At 39.7% G+C, this 17,981-nt stretch overlaps 1 long non-coding RNA gene across 1 annotated transcript in view; it reads right to left on the bottom strand.

The window, feature by feature from the left end:
- Positions 1–2,227: 2,227 nt before the first annotated feature.
- Positions 2,228–17,981, bottom strand: part of LOC308505266 — a 24,687-nt gene continuing 8,933 nt past the window's right edge. Inside the window, exon 3 of the long non-coding RNA XR_013994497.1 lies at positions 2,228–2,361. This is a non-coding gene — a long non-coding RNA (uncharacterized lncRNA). The remainder of the gene's footprint in view (positions 2,362–17,981) is intronic.

Here is a 17,981-nt window from a genome sequence, read left to right as displayed (position 1 = left end):
GTGTGTATACTGCCCTGTATTAGGATAGCTGACAGCTTTACACCAAAGCTGAAGTCTCTTGTTTAATCCTAAGCAAGGGGACTAAAGGAGAACTAAAGTCCCCTTTCCATGTCAAGGTACATAGGTTTCCAGGTGGCTGAAGGTCTCTAACAGTCCCACTCACCTTTCAGAATTCAAATTATAGTCAGGTCTAAGAAGCTCTCATTTGTGACTGAGTATATTTGCATAGACATATCAGTTAAAATAAAAGTACCCATTCCACTGAGGTATCCTGAGAAGACTTTTATCGTTTTATTTGTATGGGATGAATTTTTTGGATGTGGCGAATAGTATCAAACACACACCATTATAGAGTCCCAAGGTACCATTCAACAATATGGGCTGTTTGCTTAAAAACTCGTAACTGATTTTGTTGTATTTCTTAAATGGAAACATTTGACTCATGCATTCTTTTTTATTGTCATTATTTAAAGAAAAAATGATAAGAATACTACAGTGTAACTAGAGAATACAAATAGGACTTATATAATGATAGGATTAATCTAATTTACCTTGGATACACTCCTTATTTGGCAGACTTTATTTAATTGGTAACTTAATTTGGGTAGAGAGGCATTCTAATTGGAGTTGATTACTGTGGAAATTTTAGATACACTAAGATTCATTGTGAGCTATAGTAACACATGACATAAAGTTGGGTAATTTTAAGTCACATGAACAACTTGGATATTTTCATCCCAGCTACAGTGAATTTGCTGAGAAATGCTCATTAACTGGAACTGTTTTTTCTTGTTGGATTTCATTTGGAAAACCATTGGCATTTACGTCAAAGATGGTTGGAAATTGAATAGTCCTCATGGCCAAAAACATACCTAATGTATTAGAACTGCAGTGGAGATATGCTGTGGCTTGCAGGTCATCCCAGTACGTGGATTACAATATAGCATGAAGCATCACGCTGCTGAATGGTCATTTTTGGCTTAGAATTAAAGAAATTATCTTGATCTTCTTCCTAACAACCTACACAGAAATACGGGTAAATGAACTGATTTTTCAAAAAGCATCTATGTTCCCCATTTGTGGGTAAAAACAGAAGAAAATTCAAAGGCAAATAATGAATTTATTGAAAAGAAACAAGGAACAGATGGCCTAAGTATGTAGGAATGAGGTAGCTTTAATTTGTCAGAGAGACAGGAGAAGAGGACAGTGATGTAGAGTGAAGCAGAGGGTCTCACATTTGTCACCTGTTCTTATGTGTCCCCAACTCCCTTACATAATAAATCCTTTATGTGTGCCCCGCTGTCATGAAATCTTTATAGCACCTGTCTGTGGAGAATGCAAAGGAACTAAACAATGGATAGTCAATGTTCTAGATAAATAATTCATTACTTTGTTAGGCCCTGGCTTCCTGTTGCATTTAGAATAAAATTCAAGCCTCTACATTACCTCCTAGGCCAGATGTGATCTGGCCCCTACAAACTCTCTGACATCGTGTCTCACCACTCGCATCCTCGTTCTTCAAGCTCTAACCGCACTGGCTTTCTTTCGATTCCTTGTACTTGCTTCACTGGTTCTTACTGCAAGGTCTTTGTAATGCCAGTCTCTCTGTCTGGAATACTTTTCTTTTGGCTGAATCTTTCCCATAGTTCAGGTCTTGACTCAGTTTTAAATCCCCCTAACAGACTTTCCGTCCTATCTAACGCAGTCTTCTCCCTTTCCTACCCCATGGCCCATCTACCACATTACTCTGTTTGATTCCCTTCAAAGCTCTTGTCATTACTGCAATTCCCTTATTTGCTTTGGGTTTTTCCCCCTCCATCTCCTGCCACGGAATATCAGATCCACAATACCAGGGATCTTCTATGTCCCATTTTATTGATCCCCAGGTCCTAGAACAACACCTGACACATAGTAGGAAATGAATGACAGAGAGAGGATTTACAGTGTGACTGCCTACAAAAAAGAGGAACTGAAAAGAAGAGAAATGGGACTAGGAAATAAAATTATCAGGAAAAGAACAAAGAGGGGGGTCTAGGAAGTGAGGGTTGGTTATGGTGCACAAGGTGACCCCTGTAAAAGAAAAGTGTTTTGTACACATTACAGGTAGATGGAATGGTGCGTGCAAAAATGAACTTTCTTACACCACCACACAGCTATTTTTTTCTTTGTTGTTTATTATGGTTTTGTTGTCAGTGTGTATTGTGTGTGAGGTGGGGGTGGGGGAGCTGTGTGTTACTCTCAGGGGGAGGCTGGGTTTTCTTCAGGCTGCATCTGCGGCATCTTCCTCCTGTTGCCAGCGGAAATCACCTAGATGTGACCCATGGTAGCTCCACAGCCTATTAGGACTTTTGATCCAAGAGGCTGGAAAGAGAGTAAAGGAATAATCACCAAACTCTACTAATGAACTCTTCTCAAGTTCCAAGTGTGAGATGGTTTAAGTCTGCCAATGTAGCCCTAGGTGGTAGGTGTGGCCTTTAGCAAAACAATATCATTAACTGCAAACCAAGAATAGAGAGGTAAAGTTCTCAGAAACTGGATGGGAGGGACCAGAAACTCGTGAAGGATCGTTTTTTTTTTTTTCTAGTACGTGACTTTTGTTATCTTTAACGTTTTGTTAGTGTAGCTTTGTTTAAATGTGAACAAGTTGAGTCCTCTGCGAAACTCATGCACTGGCAACACGTTAGACAAAGAATGTACTCCACCCCAGTTTGTTTTTATTCAGAAAACAATGTAAACCTTGGCATTGCCCTGGCCCTGGACCTGAGACCGTGGTTTTTATACACTTGAACAGCCCATACTTTTGAAACACAAGTCAACCAGTTCTGTATCTGAAACAGAAAAGGCTTTGAAGAGGTTAGAATCACATTATCTTTCATTTTACCAGTTAACATGAGAGGAAGAAAATATTTCAGCCAAATTAGCCCCTTATTTTCACACGTAGACATTAATTCTCTAATGCACTCATTAAAATTCAGAATCGCATGTTAGGAGCCCTTTAGACGATTTTTGTTCCATAAAAGTCACCAGGTATCATGTCTCACATATCAATTTACATTTATTGCATGCCTACTGCGTGACTGATACTGTGCTGAGAGCTGGAGACACCAAGGTGAGTGAATATGACGCACTTTCTTCTGTAGACAAAAAAGGCTACCTTGACAAGCCTGACAAGCTCAATAACTACAAGTAACCACATGGTATGTTTTGATCATTAAAAAAAAAAAAATCCTGGGTGAGTTATGGTGGGAAGTCACATCCTTAGACCTATCTGATATGTCTACCTAGAACAAACTCTGCCCATTGCTTTTGTGCATCTAGAATAACATACATAAAATGTCAAAGTAATCTCTTCTCCAGACCCTGGTACAGGATGAAACAACCCTAACATTCCTCCCTGTTGTCTTTTACCGACATACTTTTGTCAACGATGTATGTGAAATGTTAACTATCCTGCACCTAGTGTAAAAGAAGTTTACCAGTGTAAAAGAAGTGTGTATCTCTATTTTACTTTTTATCCACTCCTAGAGATTTCCCTACTTTGCTTTCTCCTGCCTCCTTCATCTGCCACCAATGGATTTCATGTAGCCTTTATTACGTCTTCTCCTTTGATTCCAATGTATAAAATCAACTGCAAAACTGCTGTTCTCGAGAGCATTATCTCAATCCCTTGAGATTTTGCTTCGGGGACTAGCCCCAAAACCTTTGACTCATAATAAACTCTCAGCCTTTCTTTAGGTTTGGGATTTCTTTTATTGACCCTTTCAGGACCTTGGCGTCCACTGGGGGAGTTAGTACAGTAAATAAATCCTGGGATGGCAGGGTCACAGGGTGCCATCCATAAACTTCCACAAAGTACCAGGACTGAAGTTATCCCAACTTTCTCAACTCCTTGCAACCTCTTTTGCTGAGGACAACATGGCCCACCAAAGAAGCCTCCAACTAACAAAGGAAATGACTGACACGAACATGTATTTACAGAAGTAAATGAATGTCGGAGTGGAGGGAAATTAGCCAGCTAAAGGGAGGTAGGGAGGGTGAGCTGGCTTTTGGAGCAGGTGCTTTGGGGAGAAGGTATATAGCTCTTAATGCAAGAGGAAGATCAAAAAATTATCTTTGAACCTATTAAAGTTTATTTCTTTTTCTTGCATTCCCAGAAAAATAAGCCTTCTAATGTCATGTTTTATAATCCAAATTCGTGGACAACTTTTTCTGAAACTGAATTAAAAATACCCATTTTGGAAAAAAACACAAAATTACTCCCAAAGAAGTTTGCTTACCCAAGGATGACACACGTGGGCAGCAACTTGCCACACCTTTTTCAAAAAAGAAGAAAGTCTGCCCACAAAGTATTTTTTTGTCCATTCTCTCTTCCTCACAAAAGCCTGCTGATTCTCAAATGGAGAGCATTGCGTGACTCACACTCGTCCTTGCTCACTCGAGATGAGTCTCATACTCTAAAGCTTTCCTGCTAGTTCATTGCCCTTCCCAAGTCTTGTAGCCTTTGGGATTTTTGTGGAAAGCCTGTTCTTTCCATGACTCATCTTTACGGCTGACTGCAAGTTAGATCTAGTCTCACAGAACTCTCTGTCCTCACAGGATGACTATAGCTCACCCATCACAAGTTATGAGTGAGCGCTCTTCTTCGAACTCTGAAGAATTTTTAACTGAGGGCCACATTATTTCTCCTACCTATTCTCATCAATGTTTCCATGTGGTTCCCCAGGCCTAGAGAAACTCATCCCTGGCTTTTTAAAATTAAAAAAGTTTTTGTTGTTGTTTACCAATTCACATTGAAACAGTGGTGGCCAGTGTCCTCAGTCTGGCTCTAAGGATAGCAGGCCAAGCTGATGCTCCACAAACAGTGGGCTATGTCATTCACAAACATTGTTCATAATTCTTCAATTACGCTATTCCTTACCTTCAAGGATTCCTCCATATGAATGAACTAAGCAGAACAGCCCAGAACAATACAAGAAAGGCCCAAGATTTTAGCAAATGTAATTCTTAACTAGTTAGAATGCACTCATGAGCTAACAGTTTCTAATCACTTGCCAACAAGAAAATGGATTAGTTTGGTTTATATATGAAAACTCTGATTTTACTTGCCAAAGGTGGGTCAGCTCAAATGAAAAAGAACGAATGATGCTCTCAGTCTATTTCTCCAAAAGAGATGTTTGGAGTGCTTTTTAACATTCTCTCATTTACCAGGAAAGTGTGTTGTAAGTTTTGCAGGTTAGTTTCAGTGCATGAGATGGTTGTAGCATTCAGCTGCAAGTAACAGAATCCAGCCTCCCAGGGCCTTCAGCAATAACAATGTTTAATATTCTGACCTACCAAGAAGTCTGGAGAAGGAAGTGTCAGCAGCACAATGATATCATCCAGGACCCAGACTGGATTCTTCTCTTCTGCCATCTTTCGCCACCTCATGGCAACGGCAGCTTCAAATACAAGTCTTCACAGGACTGTGTTCAAAGCAGGAAGGAAGGGCTGAGGTAGAAAGCTTTTTTTCTAGTGAAGTCCAGCGGGGTTTTTTTTTTCCAGAAAGAACAATTTCAGGAAGTCTCCCAGCTAACCTCTCCTTTTGTCTCATCAGCCACATATGGACCACAGGCCCGTTCCTAGACCGATTTTAATCATAGGCAAAGGGAAATGGGATAAGTAAGCAGAGTCATTGTTCGCTTGTGGCTTGGGTAGGGTCCTTGACCTCACGGGATATCTACACGTCATCCAAACAAGCAGGGGCTTTTGTTAGCCAGGAAGAAGATGTGTGTGGATAAAGGTAAACAGTGACTGCCCTGTTGCTCGGAAAAGTGATCAAGAGTTTTAGTATTCTTCCGGTTCTTGCCACTTTGTCTGACAGTTAGAAATTGAAGCAATACGAAGATTTATTTTATTTCAATTTACTTAATCATAGAGTCACATGCGTAGGTCATAAGAGCCTTTTGAAAAGATACTGCTACAGATTAATTGTTTTGAAGTGTCAAAGGGCTTTGAGAGGCTTAGCTTGTTAGATTCCTAGAGGCCCATAAGATGGCTTTTTTTTTTTCTGACATAATAGGACATCTGAGCAACTGAACATGAGATATCATGGAAACAATAAGATCAGTGTTGCTGGTTTCAAGGAAGCATCATTTGACAAACTCAAATTGGACATGGGGATTGACTAGTTCATGATTGAAGGTTAGGCTTTCCACCAATTTTTTTTCTTTGTTCACAAGTTTATCATGAAAACACTAAGTGCTCTTGTGCAGTAACATTGTCTTACAGGAGGGAGAAAAACAGTTTTGTTCCAAACAACTCACCAGGTTCTGACAATAACAAAGACAACATAGGCTGAGATTTGAGAAGGGAAATAAACTGAGTGCAGACAAATCATACAATTCAATTAAATGGTATCCCTGAAAATAAATAAAATTATTTCAAAACTCACAAGTAGAGGGGAGGCCTTGGTACTTAAAACATAACCTTCATTGTAAACTGATCTGTCCCCATGTATTAGAAAACCACATATCTATTAAGAGGTTAATATCCCCTCAAATATAAGGAACAACTCCTACAACTCAATAGCAAAAACCAAACAATCCAATTTTAAACATGGGCAGAGACTTTGAAGGAACATTTTCCCAAAGAAGACATAAATGGCCACCAGATACATGGACAGGTGTTCAACATCACTAGTTGAACACCATAAATCAAATCAAAACCATAGTGAGATATCACCTCAGACCTGTTAAATGGCTGTCATCAAAAAGATAAGAGATAACAAATGCTGGCAAAGATGTTGCCTCCCGTGTGACAAGAGTTGTGGGGAGCGAGGAGGGCAGAGCAAGCTTAAGAAAGATAATAGCCAAGAATAGAGTGCTAGTGGGGCCAAGGGACTCTAGCCTCAAAGGCTGAGCCCTGAATTGGGCCAACGCATAAGTTTTTACTAGTTATATGAGGAAGTAAAGGAGAAGCTTGTCAATCTCAAGATCCGTGAATCTCATATATTACAATAGGAAAGTGATTCAAGCCAGTCGCCCTTGCCTGCAGGCAGCAGAAGTCTCAGGATGTATGTACTTCCCCAAGGGGCAAAACCTTTATATATATGAATAGATGGAGAGCACATCATTGAATCCCTTCCCCTGCAGGTTGTGGGAAGGAATGCAGCCACAGAGGCAGAGGCTCTCCTTAGCAGGGGGAAGGTGGAGGGGCTGTGCCCACCTTTATCAATCCCGTGGATTCTCCTGATGGTCCCCACTCTGCTGTGCCTGGCTTGAGTTGTGCCCCCCAACCCCGTGGGGAATCTTACTCGTCAGTGGCTGACCAGCCATCTTCCTGGGGCCAAAAAGGGAGAGATAAAGTGCAAGCACAAAGGTGAAGCAAAGTCCCTGAAAGGATCCATCTCACAGACTCTCCTTTCTTTAGGGGCAGGTATTAGGAGACAGACGGGTAGGCTGCTGCGTGGCAACAGTGGGGAAAGAAGAAGCTGTGTGCACTATTGGTGGAAACATAAATTGGAATAAGTTCTATGGAAAATGGTATGGAGTTTCCGCAACAATTTAAAAGTATAACTGCCATATGATCCAGCAATCCCACTTCTGGATATATACCTGAAGGACTTGAAATCAGAATCTCAAAGAATTACTTGCACTCCCATATTCATTGCAGCATTATTCACAATAGCCTAGACATGGAAGCCATCTACATGTCCATCAACAGATTAATGGATAAAGAAAATGTGATGTATGTATTTAATGGAATATTATTCAGTCTTTTTAAAAAAAGGAAATCTTGCCATTTGTGATAACAGGGCTGAACCTGGAGAACATTATGCTAAATAAAATAACCTAGACACAGAAAGACCAATCCTTCGTGATACTACTTACGTATGTGAGCAATTGAAAATAGACTCATACAACACAAAGTATAGTGGTGTATGCCAGGGGCTGCAGGGAGCAGAAAACTGGAAGGTATTAGTCACATGGTACAAAGGTTCAGTTATATAAGATGAATACGTCCTAGAAAGCAACCGTACAGCATAGAGCCTATAGTTCACAATACTGTATTGTGTACTTTAAAATTTGCTGAGATCTTATGTTAAATGTTATCACACACAAAAAGTAATACTAATGAAAGAGGGTCGGAGGAACTTTTGGAGGTGATGAATATGTTTTGGCATTTATTATGATGGTTTTAGGGGGATACATTTATCTCAAAACTCATCGAGTGATATACATTAAATATGCATGAAGTTTCCATCGTGTAAATACATGGTGGAAAGTTCACGAACTTAATTGTCCGACCTCATATGTTAAAAAGTAAATAAAAGCTAAATTAAATAGGAAAAAAATTGTCCATATGTCCCATCATTTGGATGTCACACAAACTCGGAGAGGCTCCGTCTTAACTTTGTACGTGAGACAATCTTAGGCCTTATGTAAGAGTGTGCAAATGGAAACATTAATAGACTATTAAAATATACGAGATAAAAGAAGGGAATCAGTCTAAGAATCAAAAATAAATCTTTTTATAAAATATAGGTTGCTATAACAGATACATTTTAGAAAATTTCTAAATCAACTTTTTGCAAGATTCAAGAAGAACGTGAGTCTACAAATCATGTAGTTATGAAACAATAATGAAAAAATTAATAAACAAATAGAATGAAAATATTTTAATGAATTAGTTGGTTGTGGTGAATTTGATAAGTATGCCTGGGTCCAAATTTCTGAATCCTGTTCTGTCACCTCTTTTCAAAGGCCATCCCCCAGAGTATGTGTACCAGTAACTAGTGGCAAAATTATCCTCAAATCCTGACATCATCTATTCTTGTCAGTTGGGCTAGACCATGTGACTTGTGCCGAGATGATGTATCTTCCTGACTGGGGGACTTCACTCTGCTTAGTCTTCTAAGAGGAGGAAGCAAATTTTTCAAGTGGGAGGAATACCCAAAGTCTTTTTACAATACCAGCTGCACAAGAGCAAAGAGAGAAGAAATTCAATAGGAAGCATCATAAAAAGAGAGATCCCCAACACCAAGAAGCAGGGGGACATTTATCTTAACCCAATTCAACTTAAGCTGTGTCCTTACTAGAAATACTAACTCTTTTCAGACCTCAGAGGAAAAAGCCTTGAGCTCCCCCTAGAGGGTAGAACATGCGGCCTGCATTCCTCCATTCTGTCCTTCCCACAGGCTTAACTGGGACCTCACAGCCCTTCTCAAGAGGCATTGGAGGGAGATGAGGGTAAGGGGGATCAAATATATGGTGATGGAAGGAGAACTGACTCTGGGTGGTGAACACACAATGGGATTTATAGATGATGTAATACAGAATTGTACACCTGAAATCTATGTAATTTCACTAACAATTGTCACCCCAATAAATTAAAAAAAAAAAAGAGGCATTGGAGATTCCCTCACTGCCTTGAGCATACCTCTCTTATACGGTAATACTTATCGCCTTGTATGATTTGTTACAGTCCATCTCTGCCCTGCACGTGTGAGCCCAGAGGGAAATCACCCAAAATGCCACTCTGACATAGATTATTTTGAGTTAAATTCACCTAAAAAGCAGCAGATGAAAAAAGGGGACACTGACCTTCCTTTTTTATTCTGAAAGCAGAAGATGAAACTCTCATGTGAAAGATGTCCTCCCTAGACCAGAGGGAAAATAACTCTTATCTCCAGAGATGGAAGATGAGGCTGAGAGTAATCTGTACAAACAGACCTTGTTAAATTAACCCTTATCATCCTAGTCACTTCTCCACCATTAACTATCCTAACCCAAGTCCTTTTGTCTTGTCATGTTTTCACAATTTACTACTTTTGCCCGATGTGGTATATAAATATTTGGCTGTAACTGCTTCTTTGGGTCTTCACTTTCCTGTGGGGCCTCCCATGTTAATGTAAAAATTTGTATGTTTTTCTCCTGTTAATCTGTCTTATGTCGACTTAATTCTCAGGCCCAGCTGGAGACTCTAAGAAGGTAAAGTTTTGCCTCCCCTACAGCCCCTTGAGGTGAAAAACTGTGGACTACCACTAGGTCTTCTCCATTCTTGTAAGAGTATCTGAACGCAGTCAGCCCTCAGCAACTGTATTTATTGCAGAAATAAAAGCATCTGTGAGAAATGAAAAATGTTAACATTCCTGGGATGATAACATTTTATCTTGTAATGTTCAGTTATTTCTCTTTCTTTCTTTTTGTCCCCCCCCCCATATCACATATTATAACTAACCATTTACATGGCCCTTGCACATGCAATTTTTCATTTAATTCTCACAGTCCTATTGGGGGCAGACAGCTGCCTGCCTTTATTAGTTGAGAAAACACATTCGAAAAGGTGAGGTGAGTTGCTCAAGGTCACATAGCCAGGAAGTAGTAGAATGAGGAAACGAAGCTAGGTTTTTCTGACTTTAGCCTCCATCATCTAATTTAGGCCACTTCACTGTTTTCCTTTGGATTTTTGCAAGCTTTAGTCTTAGTGTAGTTGTCTGCAGTAGTGTGTGTGCATGCACACACACACACATGCGCAATACACATAAATTGGCAAAATGAAGATAGCTTTCTCTGGCTCCCACTTGTGTATTGTAAATATGATCACTGATTATAAAAGAGTCAAATAATATAACACTGGTTCTCAAACTTGATTGCATGTTGAAATTACCTGGACCTCACACCAATGATTCTGACTTTATTGGTCTACAACATTCAGATTTTTAATGTGCTGCTTAAATTAAGAACTACTGCAATACAGAAACATGTAAAGAAAACAACAACTAATACCACTACTCAGATATAACCACCCCTATTACTATTTTGGTGTGTCGTGCGGGGGACCCTGCTCGCTGCGCCATTTGTCGTGCAGGGTCTCAGCTCCCACTCCTCGCCCAAGAACGCAGGACACGGTAAGGCCAAAAAGGAACACCCACGGAGCCATAAGTAGGGGAGTCATATCATTATATTCTCACTGGCGGCATCCGCCTCTCTGCAATCCACTCTTGCTAGCCCCCATCTTCTCTGCTAGCGTAGCCACAGCCGTTATGTTAGTGGCCAATGGCTTACGGGTTACAGCTAACGGCCAACTAGCCACAGCTGCTGGCCATCTGATCACAGTTGATGGCCATTTACTACCCGAGCCAGCACCTTTCTATTGTGAGGCCGAGAGCCTGGAAACTGTTTTTGGGGGGCTTTGTCCCCACATGGTGACTTTCCCTTTTCATGGAAACACAAAATCAGTGTTACAAAAATAGGATATCATACAAGTTGTTACACAACTTGGTTTCTTTATCCACATCCCACCCACTGCCCCTGTATTCTATGTGTGTAACACACACACACACTCACACACACACACATTTTAATGACTTTATAGTATTCCATTGTATGAATTGAATACAATCACTTTAACAATCTCTGTCATGCAGGGTGTCATGCAGGGTTTCAGCTCCTGCTCCCCACATAAGAACGCAGGATATGGTAAGGCCAAAAAGGAACACCCATGAAGCCACAATAGGGGAGTCAAACCACAATAGTCTCTCTGGAGGCTGAGTTGGAGACACAGGAAGCGGGAGCCACACTATGAGCAACCTGCCATCCACTTCTCTCTGCCAACCAACCCCACTTGCTAACTGCAATCCACCGTGCTAAATGCAATCTGCTCTTGCTAGCTCAGACACCATCTTCTTGCTAGCCCCCATTTGCTGCTAGTGTAGCCATGGCAGTTATATTAGTGGTCAATGGCTCACCAGTTACAGCTGATGGCCAACTAGCCACAGCTGATGGCCATCCAATCACAGCTGATGGCCATTTATTACCTGAGTGAGCACCTTTCCACAGGAGGGCGAGAGGCTGGAAACTGCACTCCTGGCTCTGTCCCTACAATCTCCTACTAATGGATGTTTATATATTGTTTAAAATTTTCTGTCAAAATCAGCACTGTAATAAACATCCTTGTACACACTTTTATACCACCAGACTTGTTATATCACTGCTATTTGTTTTTCCAGTCTGATGTATGCTTTATTACAATTTTCTCACCTGAATTAAGAAGAAAAAGAAGGAAGGAAGGAAAGAAAGAAGGAAGGAAGGAAGGAAGGAAGGAAGGAAGGAAGGAAGGAAGGAAGGAAGGAAGGAAGAAAGAAAGGAAGGAAGGAAGGAGTTAAGGGGGAGGGAGGAGGGAGGAAAAAAGAAAAGGAGATACAAATATAAGAAAGACAAGTTTAAGAAACAGAAAATCTGGCTTTCTTACATATTTCCTTGGCTTATTTTAGAGATGTCACATATTGGAATGATGTCCTTTTCAACACTGACTTCCAAGCATGTCAGTGTGTGTGAGACGAGGCCAAGTCCTATTTCCTGGTTCCCCTGTGGCTCATTTTCTGTAGCCTAAGGGTGAACATTCATAAGGCAACTAGCCAGGGATTCTCTGGTGGCAGATTTCCCAGCAAGTAGTCCATGAGCCACAAGAGGTCACTAGGGGATAAAAGACCACTGCTTCCCTGAGCAAACTCTTGGCTGAACCCACTAGTTTTCTGGGTGTATGTGTTGGCAAGGCCAGGGGTTATGGGGATGGAGTGATCTGATAGGATACCAGGGTTCTGGATTTATTGTAGACATTGATTTGCCACAAGATGTAAAGGAAAACATTTCTTTTCCCAATCACATCACCAGTCATTATGTAAAGAATTATCTTGCCATCATGAAAAGTTTGAGTGGAGAGAAGGGGTTCAGTGCATTAAGCTTTGGAGTCATGTATCTTGGGGTCATGTCTCAACTCAGTGTGATCTTGAGCAAGTTCCATAAGCTCTCTAAGCCTCCTTTTCCTCATTGGGAAAATGATGATGATGACTATATCTATTAAATAAGTATGTGAAATGTTTGGTTCATTTTAAAGGCTAAATAAATACTAGTTATTTTTGTGTTGAGTTGATATTGGAGAGGAGATGAGTTTAGATTGGGGCATTTTAAATTAGAGGTGCTGGAACATCAAAATGGAGACAAGCAAGAGCCGAGTGAAGCATTTGCAGTCAAACACAGCTTTGGGGTATTGACTAGATACTCTTGGTTATACTATCTGGCAATATGTTTATTTTTAGATAGACTTTATTTTATAAACAATACAGCATTTCTGTAAGAAGTTTTAGGAAATGCTACTATAGATATGGGTCAAGGAGAAAACATGGGGGAAAAAGTACATGGGTAAAATTAAATTGTGTTTATGAGATGCCAAAATTTTTAAATGAAGAAATAAAAAGATTGGTTAGGGTATCTGGCTGACATTTGGCATCATGCAAATTCCTAAAAGGACTGTAATATTCATTTATTCATCCTCACTACATACTTGCTGCCTTTTAAATATTCCATTCAGCTCGTATAGGGGTTGTGTAGATCCACGGTTCACGTAGAAATATGAAATATTTTAACTCTTTCCTAATGAAAACCCTTGGAACAAGGGAAGGAGGGTGGAGAAGATTTTGTTCCAGTGAAGTGTCTGGGAGAGCTTTAGAAGAGATCAGAGATGGAGAATTCAAGATAGTGACTCTGGAGTACGCATGAGGTGTAAGACAAAAACAAAAGGGGCATTTAAAGAAGTGTTGCTATATTTATGAGTCTGACCTTTACTAATGTCCCTTAAGAAACATGAATAAGTCTGGATTGTTTTTTAATTGCTTTTGGGGCCCTGGACTAATATTCCAGGGACAAAAAAAAGATACAAAAGTAATTAACGATTTTAAATCTACATATCTCAGTAGTTAAAAATTATTTTAAAAGTGCTCAAACAGATTTTGAAGAATGAAGGAGAGAAGCAGTATTCTGTCTAAAAGTAGACAAGAAAGGAAAGAAAGAAACAAATGGAGGAAAAAGAGAGAGCAAAATAAGATGGTAGAAATAAATACAAAAATCTCAATTGTAATAAATGTAAATAGATTAAGGCCTCCAATGAATACATTCCCATAATAGATTTAAAAAAAAAAAATCAGTATATGCTGTTGTCATATGCAGCTAAAATGTAAAGAGTCAGTAAAGTTCAAAATAAAAGGATGGAAAAGTTATGCCAGGCAAATACTAACCAAACTAAACTGACATGGCTATATGAAGTTCAAAATGGATTCCAAGACAAAAAGCATTAACATACAGAGGGTATGACATGATGATAAGAGGCTTTATTCACCAGTAATAGAAGTTATTTTCTTTGATCACATTGATAACAGCCTACTTTCTTCTGGCTTCTGTTGCTGGTGTTGAGATGTCAGCTGTGTGACTGTGGCACCTTTGAAAGTCATGTTGTCTGGGTTGCTTTTAAGATTTTTCACTTTGTTGTTCTACAGTTTGTAGAGTATTTATTAATAGATATGCTTTAAAAATTTTTTGTCCTGCTTGGAATTCACTGGATTTCCTGAATCTATGAGTAGATGCTTAACCAGTTTGGACATTTCTCAGCCATGCTTTTTTCAAATGTTCATTCTGCCTCATTTTTTCCTCTTGTTCTGCTAGTTCATTTATATGTAAGTTAGAACTTCTCACTGATTCCCCTGTGTCTCTAACTCACTCTTCTGTATTTTTATCCCCCTCACCTTTGTGCTGCATATTTTCTACTAAACTACCTTTCAGTTCATTAATTGTCTCTTCATAAATTTATGCATCAAGTTCTTGATCTTAGTTACGTTTTTCAGGGCACTTGTCTTCTTATCTTTTAAGGTGACCGAGACACTGTATTTAGAAGTTTACTTGTAGAAGTAAGTTGGGGCCTAAGATAATGTTATCTTCTTCCAGGAAAGAATTTTAAATTTGCTTCTCTCCGATGCCTGGAGTGGGGCTATATTGAAGCTATATCTTATACAAACGGCTTTTCCATCCTTTCCGTTTCCTTTATTAATATCTTATTAACTGACTGTATCTGCACTCCCTCATTCTTCTATTATTCTATTATATGCAAATTGAAGTGTTTGCATATCTTCAATTTGTTTTGGAAGTGTGAGAAGATGATCTCTATCTATCTCTATCTATCAATCAATGTATCTAAAATAACTGCTTGTTGTTTAAATACCCTGTTCAATTTGTTTTGGAAGTGTGAGAAGATGATCTCTATCTATCTCTATCTATCAATCAATGTATCTAAAATAACTGCTTGTTGTTTAAATACCCTGTCTGTGGTATTTGTTAGAGCAGCCTGAGTGACACAGACAAGTAGAGTCTGTTATTTGCATTAAAGAACATGCATTAAGGACATTAACAACATGAATGGCATACAGTTTACTATTTGTGGTGGGGAGGGGGAATTAAATTTCTGCCTCAAACCAGTCACGAAAATAAAAGACTTCATGACTAAGATGTTCAAAAGCAAAGTAATAAAACAAACCCTAAAACACCAAAACCAAAAGCCCAAAGATTAACCTAAAAAGAAGTAGCCAGACTAATTATAATTAACTAACCACTATGTCTCACCACTTGATATGAGTAGATCAAAAGTGTGTCTCAGAACAAATCAACACTCAATAAGAAATGGAAACCTGGCCAGCTGAGCAACTTCACAGCGTTATAAGATATACTGATTGCTCAGGAGAAGTACAGTTATTCTTAGTTCTCAGATCAGACAAGAGTTTCTGTCTGAGCAATTCCTAATGAGTACAGTTTGTGATGGGATTTTGTTGGACAATGGCCAGAGTAAGTTGGACAGAACTATTTTTGATTATGGCCCTCGGGCAAGTCAGATGGCATCATACCAAAATCACACCAGTGTTATCCACCCAAAACAATTTCAGTAGGAAAGATGTAGGCCTGGGTATATAATGTGCCAAGTCTCTGTACCTCTAATATCAAACTGGATGCACTGGATATTCTTCAAGGAATCCTCCCCCAATATTTCTTTCAGATGATGTTTTGATAAATAATTAGAAGACTTGAGCCCAAGTTTATACTCCTTTGTTGTGGAATAAAGATCTATCTATCTATCTATCTATCTATCTATCTATCTATCTATCTATCTATCTATGTAAACAATCAAGATAGGTGTGGGACAGGGCCTCTCAGAGGCCAAGGGAAATTTGGGCTACTTCCATGATTTGAAGTTTCCAGGAAGCATATTAAAAAAGGAAGAAATAGCAAAACCAGAGTTACCAAAACTGTGATGTAATTTGAATGCATACATTTAGCCAATTAGTGCTTTGAATACACACATGAAGCAATAACTGTGCGTGTAACTCATTTGGCAATAACATCTAAACTGAATTTGAGGCCCTTTTTGAATGTGAAGCCCAGGACCCCCCTGGCCTTCTGGCATGGGTCCTGAAGAACATAAAGGAGTCTGCTGCGATGGGCCTAAACACCAGGCCATTCAGTCCTTACTCATCAGGGAACCACAGATGTGAAAGCCAATACAAAAATTGTTTTACTTCATCTTAAAAGGGTGCCTGAACGGCCCAAAACTTGTAGTCTGTATGTTAATAGCCAGGTAGTTCTAGCCTTGGCTACACTCCCTCCTTGGCCCAGACAAAATATCATTGGTGTATACCTAGTTTAAAGCAAAACAATCCCTACCTTTAAGCAAACATGTACAGGTCAGTCCTGTGTGCGCTTGATTTTCCCCATCCAGTTTAAAGGAGGTGGATGTAAAATGACTTAAGTTTCAGAATTGTCAATCTCTTCCTTTGCCTTTCTTCCTGGCAATCATTAGCTAACAGGACTACTGTCTGTCCTGGTCATATCTAGCTCAAGAAAATAAAATTACATCATCTGGGTATAAAGGGATGCTTGTCCTTTGTTAATTCTTCTCTGGGGCTTTGTGGTTCTGTTTCACTCTCACAGTCACGGAGCAGAAAGGCAGGGGTGAGGGGAAATAGGCCCATGGAAGGACTGCTTCTCATCACAGCTCGGCACCCACCTCTATCTTCTGTGAGGCACAGAAAACACACACTTCAAGTTCTCTCTCAGAGCAGGAAACACTACATTCTCAACGCTGGTCAGTCATCAGCATTTGCAGTCTTCCCTCAGTCTCAGAGAAAGAGACAGACTACCTCCCTTGGAACTCACTTACAAGGGGGCTTGCCTCTCTTATGACCTGCAGCACATGACCATGGAATATACTTAAAAGAAAAACCAAAATTGTGACATTATACTAAAGTACCCTTTAAAGAAGGTGGAATATGTTAAAGGAGGTCTCCGGGCTTCTCAGTGGCTCGTCTCTAGCAGCGTAAATGGCCCTATCTGATAGCCAAGCAAGTTGATTTGTTTGGAGATACAAAGGTTTAGAGGTGAGTTGAGGAGGCTACCTTGACTAGTAGAGTTAAAGCAATTCAGACTTTCGAGGGCAATCTATGAGGGAGGAAATGAGGAGACATGGGAGAGGAAAGGAGAGGAGAGAAGTGGAGCCTGCCACAGTCAGTGCAATGCCCCATCTGGCATCTGGAGGGGTGTTTCAAAGAACTTTGAAGAATAGGGCCTGACTAATGCTCAGTGTAAAATTTTTCTTTGGCCACCATGTAATTCTCCTTCTTCTCCACAAGCCTGTAGCTATGTCTGCTGTTAAACAAGAAGGCCACTACTGGACAGAAGTGGCTGTAATGCTGGGGTACCTACATATACAAACCAAAATCTAAGCCTGTTAATGCCTCAAGGTTATGGGATCAAAACCTAAGGACAACCAATCACAAACAGCCAACTAGGTCTTAAGCTATGACCAGTCAATAATTTCTTTACTTCTGTCTTTTCTCTATAAAAATTGTTCCCCAGCTCACTTTGCTGGAGCACTTCTAACCTCTTGGTTTTGCTCAAATAAATTCTTAAAAATTTAGAATTTATCTGTCTCAGTTTATCTTTTAACACTTCAAAAAGTCTTTGTCCAGGTAAAATTGTTTGTTTTGGGCCTTTTCTGGAAATCTAATGAGGGAGTCATTTCCCATCTAGGTCATTGTGATATGGACAGGAGCTTGGGAATGACACGTGTACTTTACTAACCTGATTCAGTGAGAAGTTCTGAGCCACAGTGACTCTAAGAACAGA

This window comes from Rhinolophus hipposideros, assembly GCF_964194185.1.
Source record: "Rhinolophus hipposideros genome assembly, chromosome: 11".
NCBI lineage: Eukaryota > Metazoa > Chordata > Mammalia > Chiroptera > Rhinolophidae > Rhinolophus > Rhinolophus hipposideros.
This window is presented reverse-complemented; position numbering and strand designations above follow the sequence as displayed.